The following is a 26263-nucleotide window of genomic DNA, read 5'->3' on the forward strand; positions in this document are numbered from 1 at the left end:
AAGCAATAAAACATCCAATTGCTATTCATGAGCCCTGATAAGATCCTGTTTAAAAAAAACAACCCATAATTGGGAACAATTGGGGAAATTTTTATATAGACTGGATGTTAGAGTATAAAGAATTATTGTTAACTTCCTTAGGTGTGATAATGGTTTTGTAGTTATGTAGGGGAGTGCCTTTATTTTTAGTAGATGCATGGTAATGTATTTAGTGATGAAGTGGCATGAGGTTTCCATTTTACTTCCAAAAAGCCCAGCAGAAGATGTGTATATATATATATATATTTATAGATGTGTATATATATACACACACACACACAGAAGACAAAGGGGCAAAATGTTTAAAAATTTTGAAGCTTGGTGGAAGGTATGGGGTGCTTATAGTACTATTCTTTAAACTTTTCTGTATGCTTGAAATTTTTGAAGTAAGACATTTTCAAAATGTTGAGGAAAAGGCTGTTGGTGTAATTGTGACTAGTAAAAATAAAAGTCACTTAAGACGTTGCTGAATTTATAACATTTTTGTCATAAATTTTCTCCCCACTATCATATGGAAAGAAGATCCTCTCCTCCCTCCCGCCCTCCCTTCCTTTCTTTTCTTCTTTTCCTTTCTCTCTCTCTTTCCTTTTTTCCCCCTTTTTAATGTTTAGAAAGGTTACTAATTCAGCCTTTCTAGAAAGGATCTTGGTAATATATATGAACCATGTTACAAACTTCATCATCTATTTTACTTGGGAATTTAACCAAGAAAATAACCATGGATGTCTGTAAAGATTCAGCAACAAGGATGTTCACACCAGCATTGCTTCCCAGAGTGAAAAAGCAGACATAATGTAATGTTCAACAATAAAGTTTCAGTTAAAATATGGCCCAGACACCCAAAGAAAGGAATAAGGCAGTCATTAAAAATGATGCTGTGGGGGAACTGATGTGGCTCAAGCAGTTGAGCGCCTGCTTCCCAGATGGGAGGTCGGGGATTTGGTTCCCAGTGCCTCCTACAAACAAAGAAAAACAGTGAGCAGACAGACGAAAAAACCAACGGAGAAAGCGGATGTGACTCAGTGGTGGAGTGCTAGGTTCCCCCTTATGGGGTCCCAGGTTCAATTCCCAGCCCCTGTACCTCAAAAAAATAAAAAATGTTGTGGAGGTGGGCAGTGTGTTGATAATTGTTTAGTTGTTGAGGCTGTATGATTTATATAAAGGCGCTCACTATAGAAGTCTCTCTACTTTAGTATATTTTGGGAATTTTTCTTTAAAAAAAAGATGTGGCTGAATAATGTTTAACAACTGGAAAATTTCATACACAATATTATATTAAGTTTATGAAAAGTACAGTATGCACCGTATGATCCCATTTTTGTTTTTTAAAAAAGAGGAAAAAATTGGAAAAAGGATGAAGAATACACAGCCAACAGCTTAACCTTGATTGGGGGTTGGGTTTACAGGTGATTTTTTTCATTTTCTTTTTGCGTATTTCTACTTTCTAAATTTTATAAAATGAAAATTATGTACTTTCATATTAAGAAAAACAAAAGTTGTATTTGAACAAATGTCGCTGAATTACCAAAATGTTTTCTTCTGACAGGAAAGCGGCCCCCTGAGGGTCCCTGGGGCCTTATCCGAAGGTGGGACCTTGTCGAGCCACAAGGTGGCAGTGCTGCTTGCGGTGGCCGCGTTCCCTCCCGCCCCTGAACGCCCCCTGCAGGAAGGAAGGCGATCTGGCGTGCAGGACTGCTCCTCCTCTCTGCAGCTAGACTGGGGGTACGAGACTGTGTAGGAGTCGGTGCGGGGTGGCAGATCAGGAAAAGTCCCTCTCCTTGGTGGAAACCAGGAGACCTTCCCAACGACAGTTGTTTCTAGATGTGGCAGTGGCTGCCAGGTTTTGGCTGTGTCTGTGTATAAAATGTATTTTTAAGAATGTATTTTGCTTGTTTTACTTATTGTCATTTTCCTTTTTAAAAATTAAATACTTAGAACCCATTCTTTTACTTAAGAACAAGAATGTGGATGGAATGTTGAAGAAAACACAACATTTACTTTGTACTTAATTCTAAGCATATTTTCATCTGCTTTTCAGTCCATGCGTTGTTCATCATATTGGAAATCCTTTCTATACCTGCCTTTCAAGCAGGATCAATGCTTGAAATACAATTTCAGCAAATAACTCAACAACCAATGTGATGTCTATTGCATAAATGGTATCATTTTGCATTCTGTCCTGTGGGCTTTAAATAAAATTGCTTTGTCTACTTGGTCTACAAAACATCCATGTAGCCATATTTACAGAATCTTTTTCCAATTTAAGTGTTTAGTAATTTATAAAATGTGGACATTTGCACATCTGGATTTTACATTTTATTTTTACTGGGCGGGAAGCTAAAGCAGCAGCTGGTTCTGCTTTGCTACAGCATCTGGGTGCCTTGGGTATAGCCTAAGCAGGTAGATGTCACTCAGCACAGCCCGGGCATGACAGGCCTCCCCGTTACAGTACAGGTGGCTGCACAGTGTAATTTGGGGTTACTGCCACAAATTGCTGGTTTTCTACTCTAAGAAAGCTTGGGTAAACATCCTTCTTTGAACTTACTTTCCTTACCTGGATAAAAGGAAACAACTGTAAGTACCATAAGTACCACAACGACCTCAGTAAACACTTGTTGAGTAAATAAAAAAAGAAATATATTATAAAAAATAAATAAATGGGCAAAAGACACTTCACTAAAGCATTATACAAATGGCCAGTAAACACATGAAAAGATGCTCAGTGCCATTAGCCATCAGGGAAATGCAAATTAAAACCACAATGAGATACCCAGCCACCAGAATGGCGCAAATTAAAAAGAATGACCATACCAAGTTTTGGTGAGTCTATGGAGCACTTGGAATTCTCATTCACTGCCGGCAGGAGTATAAAATGGTACAACCACTTTGGAAAACAGTCAGTTTCTCATAAAGTTGACATACGCTTACCATGGGACACAGTAATTCTACTCTGAGGTAGTTATTCAAGAGAAATGAAAATATATATCCACAAAAGACTTGTACATGAATGTTCATAGCAGTTTTATTCACAAGAGCCAAAAACTGGAAACCACCCAAATACCTATTGGCAGGAGAATGGATAAACAAATATGGCATATCCATCCATCCAACTGAAGACAAGTCAGTAATTAAAAAGAACGTATTACTGATACACACTCCATGGATGAATCTTAGAAATATTTTGCTGAGTGAAGGACGCCAGACACAAAAGAGTACAGGCTGTACGATTCCATTTATTTGAAATTCTAGAACAGACAAAAACTCATCCACAGTGCCAGGAGATCAGTGGTTGCCTGGCACCAAGTGCATTTGGGGACTCCTACAGAGGCAGGAGGGAACTTTCTGAGGTGATGAACTTTTCTGTCTTCATTGGGGTATAGTTACATGGTTGTAGATGTTTGGAAAAACTCATTGAACTTTTCTTTTCTTTTCTTTTTTTTTTTTTTTTTTAAAGATTTATTTATTTATTTAATTTCCCCCCCTCCCCTGGTTGTCTGTTCTTGGTGTCTATTTGCTGCGTCTTTTTTCTTTGTCCGCTTCTGTTGTCGTCAGCGGCACGGGAAGTGTGGGCGGCGCCATTCCTGGGCAGGCTGCTCTTTCTTTTCACGCTGGGCGGCTTTCCTCACGGGCGCACTCCTTGCGCGTGGGGCTCCCCCACGCGGGGGACACCCTTGCGTGGCACGACACTCCTTGCGCGCATCAGCACTGCGCATGGCCAGCTCCACACGGGTCAAGGAGGCCCGGGGTTTGAACCGCGGACCTCCCATATGGTAGACGGACGCCCTAACCACTGGGCCAAAGTCCGTTTCCCTGAACTTTTCTTAATGTGCCTAGTGTACATTAAAATTCAAGTAGGGAAGCAGATGTGGCTCAAGCTGTTGGACTCCTGTCCATCATATAGGAGGTCCCAGGTTTGATTCCTGGGGCCTCCTGGTAAGGCAAGCTGGCCCATGCCTTGGAGAGCTGGCAGCCCGCACTGAGGAGAGCTGGTGTAGCAAGATGACACAAGGAAGGGAGATAAGCAGACACAGAAGAACAAGTAGCGAATGGATACAGCAGACAGCGAGCTCAAGCTGCAGTGGTGGGGAGGGGGGCAGAATAATAAGATAAATCTTTGAAAAAGAAAAAAAGAAAAAAAATTCAGGGAGCAGATGTGGTTCAAGCAGTTGAGCTTCCACCTCCCACAGGGGTGGCCCAGGTTCAGTTCCCAGTGCCTCCTGAAAAAACAAACAGGCAAAACAAATGAAAAACCAACTCAGGGAAGCCAGTGTGGCTCAGTGGTTGGGCACTGGCTTCCCACAGACAAGATCCAGGGTTCAATCCCTGGCTCTGTGTACCTCAAAAATAATAATAATAATAATGTACATAAAATGGGTATAGTTACTGTATGTCAGTTATGACTCAATAAAGCTGTTTTAAAAAATAATAAGCCCACACTCCAGAGTTGGCTATTATAAGTGCTTGGCTACCTCCTGCTACTTTCTCTGATCTTTATCAGGTGCTTTGCTAATTATCAAAATGAATATTAGAAATGGGTTTTCATTGGTGTAAACAAGGACTTATTGATTAATAAAGTAATAACTGCCTCTCTCAGGACTCTTGTAAGGACCAAAATATGTGCACATAACGTATGTGTAAGTACAGCTGGGATGGCCTTTCCAGTAAGTCTCGGCTTGTACATCTGAAGTCCCCCAGACCCCTGCTTTCCCGGTCTCCCCACTGTCCTGGCCTAACAGCCCAGAGGGTCCTGGCTTGCTGTGGTCTCTACAGCCCTCACCTTTTGAAGGGCCTCATCAGCAGGCAACTTTGCCCTGTAAGGTAGATGTCATTATTTCATTTTTATAGAGGAGGAAACAAGTCCAGGAGGGCTGACGCCTCCAAATTACAAACATAACAAGCAACAGCGTTTGGGTGGAAGAGGAGCCTGCGGGTGAAGGGGGAGTCCCCAAGGGCAAAGTGCGTTTTTAGTCCTGGGGTTTGGGTGGGATCAGGGCTGGGGCTCTAGGCCAGAGCCAGGCCAGCTACGGGGCTGGGGGCGGGGCGGCGGGCGTGGGGGTGTTAATTCCTTCCTGTGGGCTCCCGCACGCTGGGGCTGTTCTGCCTGTGCTCGGGACTGATCCCAGCAGGGCAAGACGCTGAAGGCGTCAAGGAGTCCTGGGGCCCAAAATACTGGGAAGGGAATGTTGCTGGTTCTCGTAGCTCAGAAGGATGGTAAGAAGAGTGGGAGGTTGTTACCCTGGCGACAGTGTTTGTGGGTTGACTCTAGGCAGGCAAGTCCACAAACTGATGGGAAATCTCTTCCATGCTCCTAGCTGTCTGCACCGTAGGCTGCCCAATTCTCCCAGCATTGGTCTCCTCCCTGCAAAAAAAAAAAAAAGCTCCTTAAGCAATCCTCCTGGTATGGCAGTGGCTCTAAGCCTAGGGATCGCAGTGACAGACTTGTTTAACAACCTCTGGCTCCAGCACCTCCCTCTTGGCCCTCAAAGCCCAGCAGTTTGAAGAAACATTTTCAGCAGACTCTGGGGGGAAAGCCAGTAGGCAGCTAACTGGCCTGCCCTTGAGATTCCGTTTCCCTAGGAAGCTCAGCTCATGTGGATGAGCTTTCTGAGTCACAGAAACCTCTGTGGACCTACAGCCACAGGATTTCAGTCCTGAAACGAGAGGCTCCTCTCCCCCTAGAAGACTCCATCTTAATCCCTCCTCCCCCAAAACCGCGGGACGCAAAACTCACCCTTCCCTTCAGCCAGGTGATGGTGGAGGGGGGCTGCCTGCGGACGGCATGACTGACCCAGGGGTTTGCTGGTGTTTTTAGATGTAAGAGGCCTGAAGGATGCAGCAAAGAGTCTTGCATCTTCAATCTAGTGAAACTGTGCCCAGGATCATAGGAAAAGAAGATACGTTCTTCTCAGCCTTTCAATTTGTAAAAGTAATAGAAAATAGGTCCTGTTGTTATGTAAGAAAATGCCTTTATTCTTATGAAATGCATATATATATATATATGCAGAGCAAGAGCCAGAAGAAAGAGAGGGGGCTTGGGGTGGGTACAAATGCAGCAACATGCAAATAACTGGTGAATCTGGGTAAAAAGGTATTTGGGAACTCCTTGTACTGTGCAGTTTTTTTGTAAGTTTGAAATTACATCAGAATAAAACGTGTTAAAAAGTAGAATTACAAAAATAACAAAAGAATGAATAGGTAAATTAATCTGCAGACTAGCCCAAGAATACATTTAATTTTTGAGTAGATTTTGAATTATTTTTACCCAGTTGTAATCAAGGACAATTTTGTGATCTTCCTTTTTTTATTTAATGTTAACTGTAAACTGTTTTCCATATTACTACACAAAAAGGTGACTGATTCACCCTTTTTTTCCCAAGTGTAACACACATTCCATTGCATCCAGCCTGCTCTCCCAGTCTTCACATTCTCGTTTCCTGAGATCCGAAGGAAGAATCGGGCACCTCTTTGCAGCTTCTTAAGTTTCTCAGCATATTCCCTCTCCTCACGAGATCCGTGAAGAAAATATTTGGCAAAGTTCTTCAAAACCACAACATCACGGTCAAAGTGGTTGGGCATGGACAGGTAGACGTAAGAATCGAGGGTCTGGGTGGTCTGGCGGGTGCTGGCGGCCTCCGAGGCCTGGTGGTCGCCCGGCGCCCCTGCCAGGGTCAAGGCCGGCTGAGCAGGGCGGCGGCGCGGGCGGGACGGGCGGCGGGGCTGCGAGAGGCCGGCAGAGCAGCGAAAGCGCGTTCAAGCACTGGTGAAGCAGGATACCAGGGCCCGTGTCCACAAGGACGTCTCAGTAATTTTTAATAAACTTTAATTGAAGTACCTTCAAACTTACAAAACGGTTGCAAAAATAACACATACCCCATACACAGAAGTCTAATGTATCCCTACTCCCACCCCTGCCATACCCAAATCATCAATTTAACATTTTTACTGTATTCACCTTATCATTCTATCATCAATCTATCATTCCACCTAACTATTTATCAATCCATTTCCTAAACAGTTGTGTATAGGCGCTATATATAATGCTCTTTAAATACGTAGCCCTGTCATGTACATTTCCTAAGAACAAGGATAATCACTTATGTAACCTTCAAAGTGCAGTAATCAAGTTCAAAAAATTTAACATTGATATAAAGCTTGCAGTCTCTCTATATTTTTCATATGTCTCACTTATGTCCTTTTGCGCCTTCTCGCCACCCTTATTAGATTCCATCCAGGATCTTGTATTGCCTTTAATTGTCCTTGTCTCTTCTGTCCTTCCTTTCTTCATACATATGACAGAAAATATCTGCATCTTCTCAAACAGAAACCCTACACACATTTTGCATTAATTCCCCATCTCCTCTGGCTCCTACTCCTAGCAACTTGTACTCTAATTTCTGTCTCTGTGAGTTCATATATACTCCGACATTTTCTTTGTAGTTACTATAGGGCATAACACCCTAAATTTATAACAATCTTGTTTACTTTGATACCAACTTACTTCAATAGCAAATATAAACGATGTCCCTATACGCCTCCATCCCCCCACCTTTATGTAGTTCTTATTACACATGTTTATGTAGTATGAGTCCCAAACCATTGCTTTATCATTACATTTTATGCTTTTTAGATCCTGTAGAAAGTAAAAAGTGGCGTTACAAACCCAAAACAATAGTACTGGAATTTATATTTAATCACGTCATTACCCTTACTGGAGAACTTCATTTCTTCTTCATTCTGTTGTCTATTGTACTTTCTTTTCAACCCACAGAACTCTCTAATATCCTTTGTAAGGCCAATCTACTGGTGATCAGCTCCCTTAGTTTTTATTTATCTGGTGGAGTAGTTTGATATGGTTCATGAATTCCAAAGTTAGAAATTAGATTATGTTTGTAAACTGGGCATGATATAATTATGATTAGGGCTTTGATTGGGCCATGTCAGTAGGGTGTTGAGGCTCCACCCCTTGTGGGTGGAGACTTACAGATAAAAGGCATGGCAAAGGACAGACTTGGAATTTTTGATGCTGTCTTGAGCTGGAGCCCCAGGAAGTAAGCATACAGAGGAGCTTGGTCGTGAGGAAAGAGAGAAGGCTCTGAGAAGAGAAACAAGCCGTTCACCTAATAGTCTATAGCTGGCCTTGTAGAGCGAGGCAAAGCCTAGAGAGCCTCATGGTGTACAGCTAACTTTGTGGAGAAAACAGAGGAGCTGAGCCCAGAGAGAAATGAACCTCAGGATGAGCGGAACCCAGGAAGCCTGAACCCAGGCAGATGTTGGCAACCAAACTTTCTCCAACACATGGCAAAAGACTTTAGTGAGGGAAGTAACTTACACTTTATGGCCTGGTAACTGTAAGCTTCTACCCCAAATAAATACCCTTTATGAAAACCAACCAATTTCTGGTATTTTGCAATAGCACCCCTTTGGCTAACTAATACTCTTAATATCTCCCTTATTTTTAAAAGATGGTTTTGCTGGATATAGAATTCTTGGTGAGCAGTATTTTGCTCTCAGCACTTTAAATATATCATCTCACTGCCTTCTTCCCTCCATGGTTTCTGATGAGAAATTGGCACTTAATCTTATTGAGGCTCCCTTGTACGTAACACATTGCTTCTCTCTTTCAGCTTTCAGTATTTTCTCTTTATCTTTGGTATTTGACAGTTTGATTAATGTATGTCACAGTGTGAGTCTATTTGGATTTATCCTGTTTGGTATTCATTAAGTGTTTTGGATGTGAACATTCATGTTTTTTGTTAAATTTGGGAAATTTTCAGCCATTACTTTGAATATTTTCTCGGCCCCTTTCTCTCTTTCTTCTCATTCTGGGACTTTCGCTGTGCATATATTGGTATGTTTGATGGTGTCCCACAGGTTTGTCATGTGCTCTTCACTTTTCTTCATTTTCTTTCTTCTCCTCAGATTGAATGATTTCAATTGCCTTATCTTCAGGTTCACTGATTCTTTCTTCTCTCAGCTCCAATCTGTTTAACCCCGTTAGAAAATTTTACATTTCTTTTCTTTTTTTTTTTTTTTTTGAGAAGGAAAAATGATTTATTGATGGCCAGCCAGGCTCAGGAGTTTTCTGTTTCAAACCTGAGCCAATTTTACATTTCTGTTACCACTTTTTTTTTTTTTTTTTAGGAAGTACTGGGGATTCAACCCAGGACCTCATACACAGAAAGCAGGTACTTAACTACTTGAGCTACATCTGTGCCCCATGTATGGTTCCTTTTTATAATTTCCATCTCTCTATTGATATTTTCTTTTTGTTCATCTATTGTTTTCCTGATTTCTTTTGTTTTTTTGTTCATGTTTTCCATTACCTCTTTGTCCATGTTTTCTTTTAGCTTTTTTAGCATATTTAGAACAATGTTTCTAAAGTCTTTGTCTGATATGTCCCAGGTCTGGTCTTTCTCATTGATGGTTTCTAATACCTTAGTTTTTTGTTTGTTTGTTTGATTTTTGCCAGGGTCATCAATTCCTGTTTCTTTGTATATTTTGTAATCTTTTATTGAAAACTGGACTTTTTGATATTTTAAGGATGTGTTGTCATTGGAGTTTAGACTCTAGGGCATTTGTTCCTTATGCTTGTATCCATCTAGAGTTAGGACAGAGTTTTCCTTGAATGCCAGAAGAAGAGGAAGAGGAGGGGGAAGAGGAGGGGAGGAAGAAGAAAAGTGTTTTTGTTTTCTAGGCTGCTCAAAGCAGATACCATGAAATGGTTGGCTTAAACAATGGGAATTTATTAGCTTACAGTTTGAGGCTGTGAGAATGTCCAAAACAAAGCATCAAGGTGATGCTTTCTTCCCAAAGACTGGCTGCTGATAATCCTTAGCTCCTCTGTCACATGGCAAGGCACATGGTGGCATATGCTAGTCTCTCTCTTTTCTCCTGGGTTTTATTGATTTCAGCTTCCTGCTTCCGTGACCCTCTCCCCCTCCCCCCCTCTCTCTCCCTCTGTCCATCTGGTTAATAAAGGACTCCAGTAAGAGGATTAAGACACTAGGCAGTGTCTTAACTGAAGTAACCTCATCAAAAGGTCCTACTAACAATAGGGTTATGCCTACAAGAATGGATTCACTTTAAGAACATGATTTTCTAGTCCCAAACATCCACAGAAGGAAAAAAGAAAACACCCTTTCTACTCTTTACAGATTGACCTGTGCACGTGCTCTCCTTCAGGGCTTATCCTTACAATGAGTTTAGAGAATAGCTCCAGGCCAGTATAGGAGCCTCCCTGATCTTTTCTGCACAGGCATCTTGTCCTGGGCATGTGCATGCATGTGTTCCTAGGAATTCCTCCACTACCAGTTCCAAATGTCCCCTCTTTCCTAGGTAACAATTTCCTCATGGCCCTGGACCCTGCACTCTTTGTACTGCAGCCAGTGAGCCCTTGCCCCAGGCGGCATGGTTTGACTGCTCACCCACAGCATTCTGTGGGAGGATTACATGAGCTACCTTCTACACCTAGGGTCAGTTGTGGAACAGTGCATCCCTCAGGCTAGTCTTATGTGCACCCAGTATGTACAAGAGGGTTATTCTGCTCCTTCTGGAACCAGGACCAGGGATCTGCACTGGAAGTGTGGGCCAACTCTTCACCGAGCAGGTGAGGGGTTGGAGGGGGGCCAGCCAGGATTCTATGAGATCCTACCACTTTGTTTTGTTTGGGTCCTACTGCTTTTAAGTGGCCTTTTTCTTGATTTGGTGCTTGCTTCATTACCACAGTCCTTTAACTGTTTTGGAGCTTTGAGAAAGATGTTTCTTTCAATTCTTGCTGGTTGTGCAATGCTTCCGTGGAGGGACAGAGTCCTGAAGTGTCTCACGCTGCCATCCTGAATCAGGTGAGACTCCTATCTGTAATTATCATTTTAGTGATTGCATAATAGTCCATTATATGTTGTAATTTGTGCTCTCCTGTTGATAGTCATTTAAGAGGAAGAATGGAATTGATATTGGTTTCAGTTTGAACTCTGTGTCAGGTTTTTTCCACCACAAGCTATGTATAGGCATGATCTTAGGATAAGAATTTTTACCCCCATTTTACAAATGAGGAAACTGTAACTATGGGAGTTTATCACAGTCTCATTCAGCCATGCATATTCAAGATTCAGGATTCAATTCAGGTTTCTGCCTCCTCATTCCAAACTGTGCTTTAGCACATTCCTTCCCTCAGATTTTCACGACTGCCTCCGGATGAAAGCATTCTCTTTCTTCTACTCTAGTAGTTTATATCTTGTATTGTAGTTGTTATGTCTGCTTCTCAACTCTAAGGCTGGACTAGGTACTCTTTGGGTGTAGGACTTCCAGCAAATTTATCTTTGGAAGCCCCAACATGATTAGCCCAGTGTCTTCTACACAACAGGAGCAGGCATCATTTATAGTTTCAACAAATATTGTATTTACGGAGGACCTACTATGCACCAGGAACTGTTCTAGATTCTTAGGACACATCAATGAATTAAATATTAATAGGTAAAATGGAGCTTACATTACAGTGAGGATGAAGAATATGCATTATAAAATTTAAAATATGGCAGCTGGAAAACGAATGTGGCTCAATTTGGGTGCCCACTCACCACATAGGAGGTGCCAGGTTTTGGTCCTGGGGTGCCTCCTAAAGAAGACAAGCAATACGCACTCACTGCAACGAGCAGATGCCTAAATGAGCAGATGCCACAAGCCAGCAGATGCCACAGTCCACAGGGAGCGAATGTGGCCCACCCGTTTGGCACCTGTCTCCCATGTGGGAGGTCATGGTTTCGGTTTCTGGTGCCTCCTGGAGAAGGCAATCAAACAATGAGCGAACAGATGAGAGAACCATCTGGGGGAGGAGGGATACATTTAAATAAATAAATAAATCTTTAAAAAATACATGGGAGCAGATGTGGCTCAAGCAGTTGAGTGCCAGCTTCCCACAAGGGAGGTTCTGGGTTTGGTTCCTGGTGCTCCTTATAAACAAAAAACAGTAAGCGAGCAAATGAAAAAAGCAACTCAGGGGAGCCGATGTGGCTAAGTTGTTGAGTGCTGGCTTTCCACATGAAGTCCTGGCTTCAGTCTCTGGCCCTGGTACCTCAGAAAAAAAAAAGAGTGTATATTATGTTCTACTGTGCCAAGTAATATGGAAAAATAGAGCAAGGTAAGGAGAGTGGGAATGCAGGGTGGTGGTGTTGGGGGGAGTGTTTCAATTTTAAATAGAGTAGCCATGGTAGAGCACATTGAGAAGATAACATTTGAGCAAAGACTTGGAGGAAATGAGGGAGACCTTTGAATAACACGTGAACAAATCAATGAACAGGTGACTTTTATCATACATTCTAATTATGCAGTTAGGTAGTAGGCATTAAATGGACTAAAATGCCAGATTTGGAAAGATAAATTCCAAAAAAAGGTAAGATTAAAGAGTAAAAGATCATACCAAGCACAGATAGGGTGAACAATGACTCACTCCACAAATAGTGGCATTTATTGCCCCAAAGCAATTTCAGAGCAAACAAAGAAAGCTGCTTCTTTACACAGCAGATAGTAAATGCAGGAGATTCATGCCCCTAAACCGAAAGCATAAGACAGTTTTCAATAAACCCATAGACGCCAGTCCTAGGGTCAGTGACTGAGGGAAATTGGGGATATTTGAAGGGTATGTCCCTACCTTCTGATGTGAGTCAGGACAAATGTCTAGTCTCTTTGGAAACATTTCATCTTGTGCCATGTTGCATGCCACACAGGGCCTTGGTAGATGGGACCCCCTGAGTAGTTTGGACAACTCTGGACCACATCTCGTTGACTAATATTGAAAGTCCTTTCCTTTACTCCTCACTCTTATGTTAAAACGCAAAGGGAACAGATAGAATAATAATATTTGAGATTTTTTAAGAAATACAAGAATTACATAGGATAGACTTTTTCAAACATATAACTGCGCTTTCTTACCATGTCACGACATGTCATCTGAACCAAGTATAATCTTTAACAATTGATTTGCTTAATGAATCATTTCCAACTTAAATGGCCTTTACTTTCTTTATGTAGAACACTTCTGTCATAAATAGAGACACTTAATTTCAGTAAAATGAATCATAACTGCAATATGTGAAGGTGGCTTAATATTTAGGGGATTTTTATAGAATTAAAGGCTCAATTTGTGAAGTTAACATCTCCTGAAAAAATTGTTTTGCACAACTGGATTTTTGTTTAGTAAGTTTTCTTAGAGTAGAATACCCATACAGCACTACAGTTATTTTTTAAAAAAGGGAAAAAGACGTGGCTCAAGCAGTTGGGCTCCTGCCTACCATATAGGAGGTCCGGGGTTCAATGCCCAGAATCTCCTGGTGAAGCCAAGCTGGCCTGCATGGCAAGCTGGCCCACACGCGAGGGCTGCCCTGCTGGAAATGTCACCCCGTGCAGATGTGCCGCCCTGCACAGTAGCCCCGGCCAATGCAGAGAGCTGGCACAGCAAGATGATGCAACAAGAGACACAGAGGAGAGACAATAAGAAGACATAGTAGAAAAGGGAGCTGAGGTGGCACAAGAAAATTATCTCCTCTTTCCCACTCCGGAAGCCACCTAATGAGAACACAAGCAGAAACAGAAGAACACACAGTGAATGGACACAGAGAGCAGTAAATAAATGCATCTCAAAAAAAAAAAGGGTTTAAGCTTTTCTATGTACTCATATGGAATGTTCTCCAAAAGAGCATAATACAGATTAACTTGTATTATGAGAGAAGTGAACTTGGCCCAGTGGTTAGGGCGTCCACCTACCACGTGGGAGGTCTGCGGTTCAAACCCCGGGCCTCTTTGACCCGTGTGGATCTGGCCCATGTGCGGTGCTGATGTGCGCAAGGAGTGCCGTGCCACGCAGGGGTGTCCCCCGCATAGGGGAGCCCCACGCGCAAGGAGTGCACCCCATAAGGAGAGCCGCCCAGCGCGAAAGAAAGTGCAGCCTGCCCAGGAATGGCCCCGCATACACGAAGAGCTGACACAACAAGATGATGCAACAAAAAGAAATACAGATTCCCGTGCCGCTGACTACAACAGAAGCGGTTACAGAAGAACACACAGTGAATGGACACAGAGAGCAGACAACTGGGGGAGGGAGGACAGAAATAAATAAAAAATAAATCTTAAAAAAATAAAACATGTATGTTATCATTTCTATACATATAGAGGCTCATTTATGCATAAAATATCACGGAAGGATACACAAAATATTGGTATTAGTGGCTTTCTCCAGGGAGTAAATGGGGTGACAGGAAGATAGGAGACGTGGGAGAAGTTCTCTTCACTGTATATGCTTTTATATCTTTAGTTTGTTGTTTTATAATTTTATTCGATAATCAGCTGTTAGTTTCCATCCCCATTAACTGTAGATTTTTGAAAATGGTGACAGGTACATAGGTAACCAATATATAGAACTTGTTTGATGAATCTGCATCTTCGTTATGTTTCCTGGAGTCAGACTTGTATATGGTATGGGACATTCTTTATTTCTTTGGCTGAGACAGCTTTGTTGAGCCTGGTGTCAACATGCACACAGGTGTTCCCATCGCCTTTATGGCAACTTTTCTTCTTTTTAGGGTGCAGTTTCTGAAATGTGAAGACCTTAATAATTATATGAGCCACAGATATGAAGAGATAATTCGCACAATACAAAATACAAATAGTAAAGGGATCCATGGAAACTATGTGACCTCAATGGTCAAAGAAATGCAAATTAAAACAAGGAAATACCTTATTGCAAATTATTCAAAAGTTACTCCCAGTGGAGAGGAGGGTCTGGTGAAACCGTATATATTTATATCTTTGGCTAAAATACAAATCAGCCCAGCCCTTTTGCAAAGCATTATGGCAATTCACATAGCCACAAAAATATCAATATCCTTTGACCTGGTAATCTCACTCTTTGGAATTTGTCCTGAGGAAATCTTTCCAAAGAAGAAAAAAATCTCCATGTGGGAAGATCTTCCTTGCAGCTATATCCGTCTAAGAGAAAAAGTGGTAAGCAAGAAAATACCCTGGTTTTGAATTCAGGTGTCTGGGGTTTGAGGGCTTGATTCCGAAGCTGCCAATTGGCAGCTCCGTGGTTTGGGGCAAGTGACTCACTCTCCCTGAGCCTCCATCTGCCTGGATGGAAGGAGGAAAATGAGGTCGGGAAAGTTCTCACAGCCCAGACTGCAGAGGATCTTGACTGCTGAGCCAAGGACTCCAGGCTCTCTGCAGTCAGCAAAAGGCATCGTTAGGGGTATATGATCAGTACTTACTGTGCCTAGGGAAGATTAATCCAGCAGGGGCAAGTAAAAGGAACAGAGAATGCGGGAAGTGGGAAGGCCAAGTCGAAGGCTTCTGCAGTTGTCTTCCTCAGAAGCAATGGCTAATTAAATGAAACAGCCCAAATTGTGTGAGTACCTTATGGGTGATGAGCCATTATCATAAATCTCCGGTCTCCCTGTAACATCTGTTTTATTGTCTGCAGTGAGCAGAAATATTACATAATAACACTTTAAATTTCTAAAGCCCTTTACAGTTCAAAGTGTTTTCATGTGCATTATCTCATTTAATCTTCTAGGTTATTAACGAGTTGATATTTGTGAAGGAGATTTTCCACATATCGAAATTGGGCCTATGGGTTTATAATTTCCAGGGTCTGCCCCTTCTCTCCTCCTCCACCCAGCTTCCTTTTGTTCAGTCTTCAGGCACTTCATGGTTCTTTACTCCATTTCACTACCAAAAAAAAAAGTGGCTGAACAGTGCACGGGTTCCTCGCTCAAGTCCCTTGAAAGCAGGTAAGTCATCAGTGTGTCTAGATTTGGGCTCATTTGGCTTATTTAATTTTTCTCTGACTGCAGGGGAGTTTTACGTGTTCTGCAATATGCTGCCCCCGCCGTGCTCTGCACACAGGAGAGCAAGGGCCCAGGAGGGGCTAGCCTTCCCTCCACCACCTCTAGCTCCAGCCCTCCCCCCATTCCATTTCCAGCCCTTCCCACCTGCAGGGAGGGGGGCGTCTCCCTCTGGAGGCCTAAAAAGGAACCCTAAATCACACAGACGTAACCCTTGAAGAGGGAGACTAGCGACCACCCAGGAGGCCTGGGGCCCTGGCGTCCACTGCGGTGGAGGCTTCCTAACTCGGAAGCTTCTCTGGCTTCCAGAGGCACTAATGAGCAGGGCTGAGCGGTAATTAAGATTATGTTCAGTTCCACATCGTGCAGCACAGCTGCAGCCAGCCGGGAGGAGGGAGAGGGAAGAAGGGAAGACAGGAAGGATGCCCTCAGCTTTCTCTCCCCACTCTGAGCCTGCTCTCCAGGGCCCTCTTTAGTGCAGCAAGGGCGTTGGTAAAGCTACGGGATGTGGGGCCAACTACAGGTGACGGCTGCCCAGGGCTGGCAAAACACCATCCGGATGCCAGCCAAGTGTTGCCACTCCATCCGGCAGGGAGCTGACAGTGAGGAGGCCCTTGCTTTGCAACCATCCAGCAATACTGCACCTGCAGCTGGATGGAGTGGTGATCTGGTAAGGAAGGGGGCGGTGGGATTCCTTCCACCTACAACTCATTGCCATGAAGGTAAGCCCATGGTCTCCGGGAGGCCTGGGAGCTTCTCCTGCTCACCACCACCCCCCTCATCGAGGGTCCTCTCTGGGTGAGTGCCAACAATCAGTGAGTGAACGGAACCCAGCTGGCGATTCAGAGGTCAATATGACCTAGTCCATGCCAGAAATCACAGCCTCCGCTGAAAGGCAGATGTAAAAATAGAGACATGACTGCCCAGTGGGATGTGTGTTATGATAGCTATGAATAAAACGCTCCAGGGGGCCACAGGGAAACCTAGGAGAGAGTGAGGAAAGCATCACTGGGATGGTGGCATTTGAGGTGAGCCCCGAAGCAGAAGAGGGATTCACCAGAAAAGAAGCTTTTAGCAAAGGGAATAGCTTGAGCAAAGGCAAAGGATGTGAAATAGTGGGTGGGCTTCCTAGCCCACTGAGCAGCCAGGAGATGCGGTGGGTCCAGCCCAGAGCATGCGTGAAGAGAGAAGAGATGGAGCTGAGGGACGCCATCAGGAGTCACAGGCCCGGAAGGAGCGACTGCCAGGCGGCCCCATGCTCCCCAGCTTCCACCTCTTCACCACTGGCCAGAGGCTCAGGGTTTGCTAAGAATCCCGTGGGTGCTGAGCTGGAATGGGGACTCAGAAAGGAGTTGAGGGGCTGACAGGAGCTGGAGGGAAGGGGCTTAGGTAGAACATAATAAGGAGGGGACTTAGCATTGAGCTCAAGTCGTTGTTTTTTTTTTAAAGATTTACTTCTCTCCCCTTCCCCCCCACCCCCCTCCCCACCCCATTATCTGCTCTCTGTGTCCATTCACTGTGTGTTCTTTTGTGTCTGCTTGCATTCTTGTAAGGCGGCACTGAGAATCTGTGTCTCTTTTTGTTGTGTCATCTTGCTGCGTCAGCTCTCCATATGTGCGGCACCACTCCTGGGCAGGCTGCGCTTTTTGTGCAGGGCGGCTCTCCTTGCGGGGCGCACTCCTTGCTCATGGGGCACCCCTATGCAGGGGACACCCCTGCCTGGCACAGCACTCCTTGTGTGCAGAAGCACTGTGTGTGGGCCAGTTCATCACACGGGCCAAGAGGCCCTGGGTCTCAAACCCTGAACCTCCTATATAGTGGGTGGACGCTCTATCAGTTGAGCCACATGCACCTTCCAAGTCCATTTTCTTTTAAAGATTTATTTTATTTATTTGTCACCCACCCCCCACCCCCACCATTGCTTGAGGTTGCTGCCTGCTCCTCTTCTCTTTAGGAGACACCAGAACCAAACCCAGGACCTCCCATGATGAAGAAAGGCTTTCAATCACCTGAGCCACCTCACCTCCCTGGTTTATTGTGTCTCTCATTGTCTTTCCTCTTTGTTGCATCATCTTGTTGTATCAGCTTGCTGCGCCTGCCCACCGCACCAGTTTGCCTTCTCCAGGAGGCACCAGGAACCGAACCTGGGACCTTCCATGTGGAAGGCGGAAGCCCAGTCTCTTGAGCCACATCCGCTTTCCCTCAAGTCCATTTCTGAGCCCCACACAGGGAAACTACCACAACTAACAGAAATGAATGGTGTGGTCCCTGTGTCTGGGACTCAGAGGGAAGCTTTGGCCTTGTGGGGGGAAGACGGGGCCAGAGCACTGGTGACCTTCCTGGCCTCTGCCCTGTCCCCTGTTCTCAGGGGGCACAGGCACCTGAGGTTCTCCCAGGGGAGGACCTAGGAGGCGGTAACGATCAGCTCCCAAACAGGGGACCACAAGACGCCATCTGTGACTTGGAGGAAGAAGGTTAAAGCCTCAAAGGGGAGATCTCCAGTAATACGGTGGTCAGACATGTTTCCAGCCCTCACTTCAATCGCCTTTTCGAAGTGCACTAACGAGGACCGCAGGGTCTGCTGTCTCCTCTCCTGCTGAGGGACACAAGACCTCCTCTTCTCCTGCTGAGTGGTGAGACCCCACCCCCTGCTGGGTAAAGGCAGCTCCCCGAGAGGATTTGGGGCTGTACTTTTGTATGAAAGAAAACTTGTAATGCTGGTGAATGTCCCACTTCATTTCTTTCGTAAATGTAGATATTTCAGTAAATGATAAGACCTTATTTTCCGCTCTAGTCTGCAGCCTTGATTTCCACAGCGGTGTGTCCTGGAATGCTTGGGCTCTTCTGAATGTCTGGAAAGGCGATGAACGGGTGAGCTGCGTTCTCCCTGGAACTGACCCGAGGTGGCCCTGCACCCTTCACACCTCCCTCAAGGAGTCAGCGCACACCTGTGAGCTCCTCTTCCTGGTGTCTGTGTGTCTGTCCCTATAGAAGAAAAGGAAGGAGGGGCATGGGGCTTGGGGAGACAAGTCTCCTTGACTGGTGTGTGAGGGTGGGGAGGGGCCGTGACTCCCAGCCCCCTTCAAACACAGGCAGCGGCTGACTCGGTTTCCCTCCTTGCGCCCTAGTCAGAGAAGTGGCTGCGGGGGGCAGTCCACTCGCAGGCATGGGAACCAACTGTGGAGGAAACCTAAGCCTGGGGGAAGTGAGGGAGGATTGGGATGCCTTTTATTTTGGGTGTTTTTCTTCGGACTTGTGAATTTATAATCTTCCTATTTTTAAAAGAATCATTTGGCTCTTTTTGTCTTAGCATATTTTCCTTAGAGCAATAAAGACTTTTGCAATATGGAAAAAGTGACATTTGATCCGAAGGAGTCTGGAGCGGGGGCCCTGAGTGTGGGGAAACTGACCTTTAACAACCACCCACCCAGAGCCCGCCGGTGGCAGGAGCGCGAGCCGAGCCCCAGGCGGGACGGCGAGTGCCCTCCGCAGCGCCGCGCACCTCGGGAGGCCGTGGGGGCCGGGCCCCAGGCGGGACGGCGAGTGCCCTCCGCAGCGCCGCGCACCTCGGGAGGCCGTGGGGGCCGGGCCCCAGGCGGGACGGCGAGGGCCCTCCGCAGCGCCGCGCACCTCGGGAGGCCGTGGGCGCCGGGCCCCAGGCGGGACGGCGAGCGCCCTCCGCAGCGCCGCGCACCTCGGGAGGCCGTGGGGGCCGGGCCCCAGGCGGGACGGCGAGGGCCCTCCGCAGCGCCGCGCACCACGGGAGGCCGTGGGGGCCGGGCCCCAGGCGGGACGGCGAGCGCCCTCCGCAGCGCCGCGCACCTCGGGAGGCCGTGGGGGCCGGGCCCCAGGCGGGACGGCGAGGGCCCTCCGCAGCGCCGCGCACCACGGGAGGCCGTGGGGGCCGGGCCCCAGGCGGGACGGCGAGGGCCCTCCGCAGCGCCGCGCACCTCGGGAGGCCGTGGGGGCCGGGCCCCAGGCGGGACGGCGAGGGCCCTCCGCAGCGCCGCGCACCACGGGAGGCCGTGGGGGCCGGGCCCCAGGCGGGACGGCGAGGGCCCTCCGCAGCGCCGCGCACCTCGGGAGGCCGTGGGCGCCGGGCCGGGAGTGTGTGCACGTGCGTGCGTTCGCGCGCGGGCCTGAGCTCCCGCCCCTCTTTCCCGGGCTTCTCTAGGTCACGATCGCTGAACATCTCTCTCTCCTCTTCACTCTATTGCCAACTGTCCCGGTTCTCAATTTCTCCCTCGCTTCTTTCAGTCTAGCCCAGAAACCCGGAGGGCTGAGTCGGAGGGAAGCAGTAGCTGCTGCTTGTCCCCAGCTCCCGCTCAAACCTGACACCCACAGAAAGGTCAAGCCCACGTGGTTCTGCTCGTCCCCTGCCTGGCCCGCCCTGGCTGTTACCATGACGACAGCTGGGCTGGAAGTGTCCTTAGCCACCTCCATTGGACACATGGGGTGTCGGTCCCACGCTCCAAGCTCAGCAAAGCCACTCCTGCCAGGGCTTCCGGAGTTATAGGGCCCCTGGGAATACGGACAGACAGAGGCAGAAAAACATACAGCTAAGACAGAAGCACACACTCGATCAGAGACAAAGAGAAACAGGCATACATCCGGCACGGAGAAGGCGAAGTGCAAGTCAGATGGTGCAGTGCCTGAGAGACACAGGACTGAGGGATGAACAAAGCAAAACAGAGTCAGAGATGGGACTGAGAAAAGGGGACAAGGACAGGGGCAGAAAACCGTGACGCCGCAGGAGCAAACCCCAGCCTGAAGGGATGCTGGATAGAGCTGGGAAGGAGGAAGGGGGGGTGAGGATAGGGGGGTGGGGGGTGGGGTAGACGGCAGGGAGGCGTGAGAGTACCTCGTTTCTGATTAGGGCTTAGCTCCAAATAGGTTTCCCTTTGTCTCTGAGATCTCAAGGGGGGTCTGTGTTGATTTGCTGGCCCTGCTCCTCCTCTGGTGGGACATTTGCCACCTTAGGAGAGGCTTGTCCTCAGCTAACAATGGTAAGATCAAACTCCATCCCAGCGCACACCCACACCCCTCCTCGACCAAGGGAGGCCCTTGATTCCACTTCATCCCACCGGCGTCGTCAATACTTACTCTCTCCCAGGAGATGAACGGGGCCTCAGACCACTGCGCAGGGAAGGTAAAAATGAGGCAAAATTTAGGAAGCACTGAGTGTGAACATCAGAGAGGGTGAGGCCCCTGGAAGTCATTGATATGAATAGGAGAGAAGAGGCAGGCTGGACAGACCATGAGTACCAGGGAGGACTGTGGGGCTAGGGGGGTGGGGAGGAAAAAGAGAGAGGAGGGTCCAGAGCACTGACCAAGGCAGGCCAGAGAAGAAGTAAGAGTGGAGGGCACTTTGCACTCGTTCTCTGAGCCTGCTTAGGGACACCGCCTTCAACACAAGTGCCATGATTTTCCATCTTCCAAGTGTCTCCAAAGCTGTAAGTGAGGGCTCTCAGGATCTTGGAATGATCTTTCTTCTGAGTGCTTTTTTTCCTCCCCCTCCTCCCCACCCTGCTGCTTTGCTGTCTGTGTCCATTTGCTGTGTGATCTACTGTGTCTATTTTGTTTTGTTTTCTCCTCTAGAATTCACCAGGATTCAATCCTGGGGACCTCCAATGTGGAGAGAGGTTCCCTGTCACCTGCGCCACCTCAGTTCCTGGTTTCTGTTGCATCTCGCCTTAAGTCTCCCCTTCATCTCTCTTTTGTTGCGTCATCATCTTGCCGTGCAGGCACTGCCCACTGCACAGGCACCCCTTTGCCAGGAGGCCCCAGGGATCAAACCTGGGTTCTCCCATATGGTAGACAGAAGCCCAATCACTTGAGCCACATTTGCTTCCCCCGAGCATTTTCTTCTAACTGGGGCCACTAAATAGGCCATCAGCACAGGAAATTCTGGGGCCCATCCACCTTTGAACTATCCTGACCCTGACCACAGTACAGTGGGGGTGAGGGAGCCAGTGCCCCTAAGGTAACCATGTCCCAAGTTCAGGGGTGGGTGTTGAGTAGAAGAGGTGCCAGCCTGGAGAGCCCACTGCCCTGGTGCACTTAGCACAGAGAGCCCACTGAGGGAGCTGAGGCAAGAGGGGAGACCTGAGTCCAAGAGGTTATGGGTGGACATTCAGACAAGCCAGACAGAATTAGCTAACCTGGCAGAACCAGTCCACACCCTGAGTCAGAGACTGGAACGTGAAGATCAAGGCCCTAGCCCCTGGATCCTGGAGTGAATGGGAAAGGGACAGTGGGGGATCATAATGCCTGGCCTCTGCATCCAACGGAAGCTGCAGTGGGCAGTTCAATAATGTCCCACCTCTCTCCTTCTCTGCCTGGAGGGTTTTTTCAGCCCCTGCAGGGCATCTGGAAGTGGCAGGGTATTAACACTCCCCAGGGGCAAACCCCAACCAATGAGGGATGAGTATCAGTGGAGTCAAACCCCAGATTCCTCCATCATTCAAGTCGGGAAATTCTGCACTATGGTCTTGATGGCCCCTCAGAGTGACCCCAGGGGCACTGAGCCTTAACTTATCACAGAGCACTCACTCAGGGCACCCTTCTCTGTCTCATTCTCCTTGCTCCCTCTTCCTATTGGCTCCCTAAAATAAACAGCCTACATTCAAGCCCTTGTCTCATGGTATGTGTTTAGAGAACATGAACTAGCACATGGGCTCAGGGGGCACCCACCGTTCTGTGATCTTCCCACCCAAGAGCCTGTTCCACAGGGCGAGGCCGAGATCGGAGTTGTAGGAGGGTCTGACTGACTGCTTGGTGGTAGGTGATGGATGTTTGTGGAAAGGAGTTGTTTTTTCATTCAGGGAGGGGAAAGGAGAGCTCACCAGCCCTCCCATCCAGACGTTGGGGAGGCCAGGGCTAACATACTAATAGCATGCACCCAGCAGTCTCCAGTGGACAACCGCAGGCTTTCACACCTGGGAAGGGCCGTAGGGGTCACCTAATCCCTCTACAACTTCTCTGACACCTGATTAAACACCTCTAGTGACTGTCTTTTTTTTTCAATCCCCCCCCCTTGTGGCTTTTTGCATGCTGTCTGTTCTCTATGTTCATTTGCTGTGCATTCCTCTGTGTCTATATTTATTTTATTTCCCCTCTCCCCTTGCAATTTGCTTGCTGTCTGCTCTCTGTGTCCATTTGCTGTGCACTCTTCTGTGTTTTGCTTGTCTCCCTTTTTTGTTGGGTCACCTTGCTGAGCTGGCTCTCTACAGCGCTTGCAGCTAGGTGGCTCTCCGCAGCGTGCGTGCGGCCAAGCCTGCCCTCACAAGGAGGCCCCGGGACGCGAACCCAGGGCCTTCCATATGGTAGACGGGAGCCCAACTGATTGAGCCACAGCTGCTTCCCCAGTGACTGTCTTTTATAAGGCAGCCCTGCCCATTTTTAGGTATCTATGAGAAAATTCTCTTGTACTGAATGGCAATCGGTCTCCCTGAAACTTCCTCTCACTGGTCCCAGCTTGTCCTTTGTACTTCAGTGTCTTATCATTCTATCCAATACTCCTCCAAATATTTTAAAGTCTCTCTGTCCCTGTTAAATCGTCTCTTTTCTGGGCAAAAAAAAAAACCCATCTTATTGCCCTGACCTTTCTTCAGATGACTTGATCTTCCCAGCCTCCTCCCCCAGGACCCTCCTCCAGGGAGCACTATGATTTGCCAATGCCCCTCTCACCGTGTGATGCCCAGATGATGCTTCAGGGTGGCATGACCAGCAGAGAATGCATTTTCACACAACCATACCCCAAGTACATTTTCACTATTGATTCCTAAAATTAGAACTTCTTTTGGCAGCTACACCCCATCGCTGACTCAGCAGAACTGTAAGGACACAGATCATCTGCTGTTTGGGCTTCTCAGCATCTCTCTCTGTTTTTGTTTTTTTTTTCTTTTGAAGTACTGGGGACTGAGGATTGAATCCGGGACCACAAATGTGGGAAGCCAGTGCTCAACGACTGAGCCAACATCAGCTCTCCTGAGTTGTTTTTTCTGTGTTTTGCTTGCTGTTTGTTTTTGTTTTTAGGAGGCACCAGGACCTGAACCCACGACCTGCAATGTGGGCCGCAGGCGCTCAACTGCTTGAGCCACACCAGCTCCCCTCAGCATCTCTTTTCTCTTCGTTCAGGTAACAGCAACCCTCCCTGCTTCGCCTTCTCGTATGGTTCTCCTGTCTCCTGGGGCGGCTCACTGAAGGCTTAGTAAGGGCTGGGGCTGGAGATGGGGAAGCAAGGGGCAGGGGCCCACTGTCTCCCTGCTCTCTTCAGGAGACCCTGCGCGCTCTGTTGCTGCACCATACTGCCTCCTGCAGGCAAGACTTCCTTTTGCCCTTAGGTCTTGGCGGTTTTCCTCTTCCAGGCTCTTCTCCACCTCCATGCCCTTATCCTTCTATTCCCTATCTAACTCCAAGTCCATTTTCTGGACTCAGCTTGCCTGGCACTGCCTCTCTCCTGCTCCCTACCCTGATTAGCCTTGGGGTCCTTCCCATCAGCTCTCAAAGCTTCCTGGGTTTACACCTCCCACAACCCAAATCAGAGAGGCTGCAACTCCACCTCCCCTCCATTGTCCCGTGTGGGAAGATGTGGGTTTTTCTGGGGAAGGACAAATACAGTAATTAACACTGGTTATTTCTAGGAGAATGGGAGAGTGAGGAATGGACTTTTTTATTTGGGAGGTACCAGGGATTGAACCCAAGGCCTCTTACATGGGAAGGAGGTGCTCAACTACAGAGCTACATCCACTCCCCAGTGTGGTTTTGTTTTATTCACCTCTGTGCACTGTGCCCAGAGCATGGCATTGGCTCAACAAATAAATGAATGACTCTGTGCCTTAAATGACCCACTTCTGGGTTTAAGTAAACAGCCCTCCCACAGACCCAAGACTGTTCTGGCCGTAACGTGCCTTACATCTTACAACTGAAGGAGGGCCAGAGCTTGTTGGGATATTTGGAATTTTCAGGGATATATGGGCTGTTTCATGTGGCTGGGGCTGTTCTCAGCCTTGGGGGATTCACTCCAAGGCAGGGCCAGGGAGCGGCTCCAGGGCATCCTTGGTCTCCCGGCAATAGTCCTTGTGGGCAGGCCTGCCTGGGAGGGACGGGCCTCGGCAGCATTTGTTTATTTGCTGTGCCTACATCCACAGCCTATTTCTGGAGCAGGTATTGGACATAAGCCTGTGCCATTCCAGCACTGATCTTGCCAAGCACTGGGGTGAGGAGTACATGAGCCAGTAGAGAAGAGTGGCAGTCACTCAGCTCATCTCCCTGCTCCAACCCAACTGTCTCTGGGTGTATCAGGTCATTACTGCCTTATACAAGTTGGTAATTACCCTTCCCAGACTCCAAGGTTTACCACAAAATTTCACTCCATCTGCTTTAACTTTCTATTTCACTAACGACTGGAGTTAGGAAGATGGTTAGGGGCAATAAGAAGGCTTTCTCAACTCATAAATATTACTGATTTGAGGAAGTTCTAACTGGAGTTCCTTGGAGTTTCCAGGGTCAAAGGAAACAGATCAGCATTTGGGGCCAATTAGTATGTTTCCTATGCTTAGTCCCATTACTGAAAGGGAACTGGAATGCAGAGAGGTCATTTGACTTATTTATGATCACAGAATAAGCCATGAAACAGATAAAGACAGCACCCAAGATCCTTGGTCTCAAATTTAGTGCCACTTCAATAGCCTAAGTAAATCTATATTAATAAGTTAGTTTTGAGGGCTAATATCAAATTTGTTCCTTAGAGCTGTCACATAGGTTGTCACCTCTAAGCCAATTAAGAAACCATAGTTCTAACTCATTGGGCTCCCTGCTAGGGAGACGTGTCACAACAGTTAGGAGCGCTCTGGGGCCTTCCTCTCACACCTCACTAGGCTTTTACATGGGACTAAAAGGCTTTCGGGGGAAGCAGACTTGGCCCAGTGGTTAGGGCATCCGTCTACCACATGGGAGGTCCGCGGTTCAAACCCCGGGCCTCCTTGACCCGTGTGGAACTGGCCCATGTGCAATGCTGATGCGCGCAAGGAGTGCCCTGCCACACAGGGGTGTCCTTGTACAGGGGAGCCCTGTGTGTAAGGAGAGCCACCCAGCACGAAAGAAAGTGCAGCCTGCCCAGGAATGGTGCCCCACACACAGAGAGCTGACACAACAAGATGAAGCAACAAGAAGAAAAACCCAGATTTCCGTGCCACTGACAACAGAAGCAGACAAAGAAGAATATGCAGCAAATAGACACAGAGAACAGACAACTGGGGGGTGGGGTGGGGAGAGAAATAAATAAATAAATCTTAAAAAAAAAAATTCAGTTCTACAACTCCTTTTTGGTTTCTCTAACCCTCCCCTCACCTAAATTTTCTCCCTTCTGAAAAGGGGAGGTAGGGAGA

The 26263-nt window shown here is 47.2% G+C and overlaps 1 long non-coding RNA gene across 1 annotated transcript; it reads left to right on the top strand.

The window, feature by feature from the left end:
- The first annotated feature begins 10511 nt into the window (after positions 1-10511).
- On the top strand, positions 10512-26024 carry LOC111763310 (uncharacterized). Its single transcript, XR_002796194.2, has 7 exons — positions 10512-10645; positions 10765-10880; positions 15722-15818; positions 16465-18505; positions 18667-18822; positions 23910-24011; positions 25939-26024. It is a non-coding gene; the product is annotated as an uncharacterized lncRNA (long non-coding RNA).
- Positions 26025-26263: the final 239 nt, after the last annotated feature.

Source organism: Dasypus novemcinctus, chromosome 3, assembly GCF_030445035.2.
Source record: "Dasypus novemcinctus isolate mDasNov1 chromosome 3, mDasNov1.1.hap2, whole genome shotgun sequence".
NCBI lineage: Eukaryota > Metazoa > Chordata > Mammalia > Cingulata > Dasypodidae > Dasypus > Dasypus novemcinctus.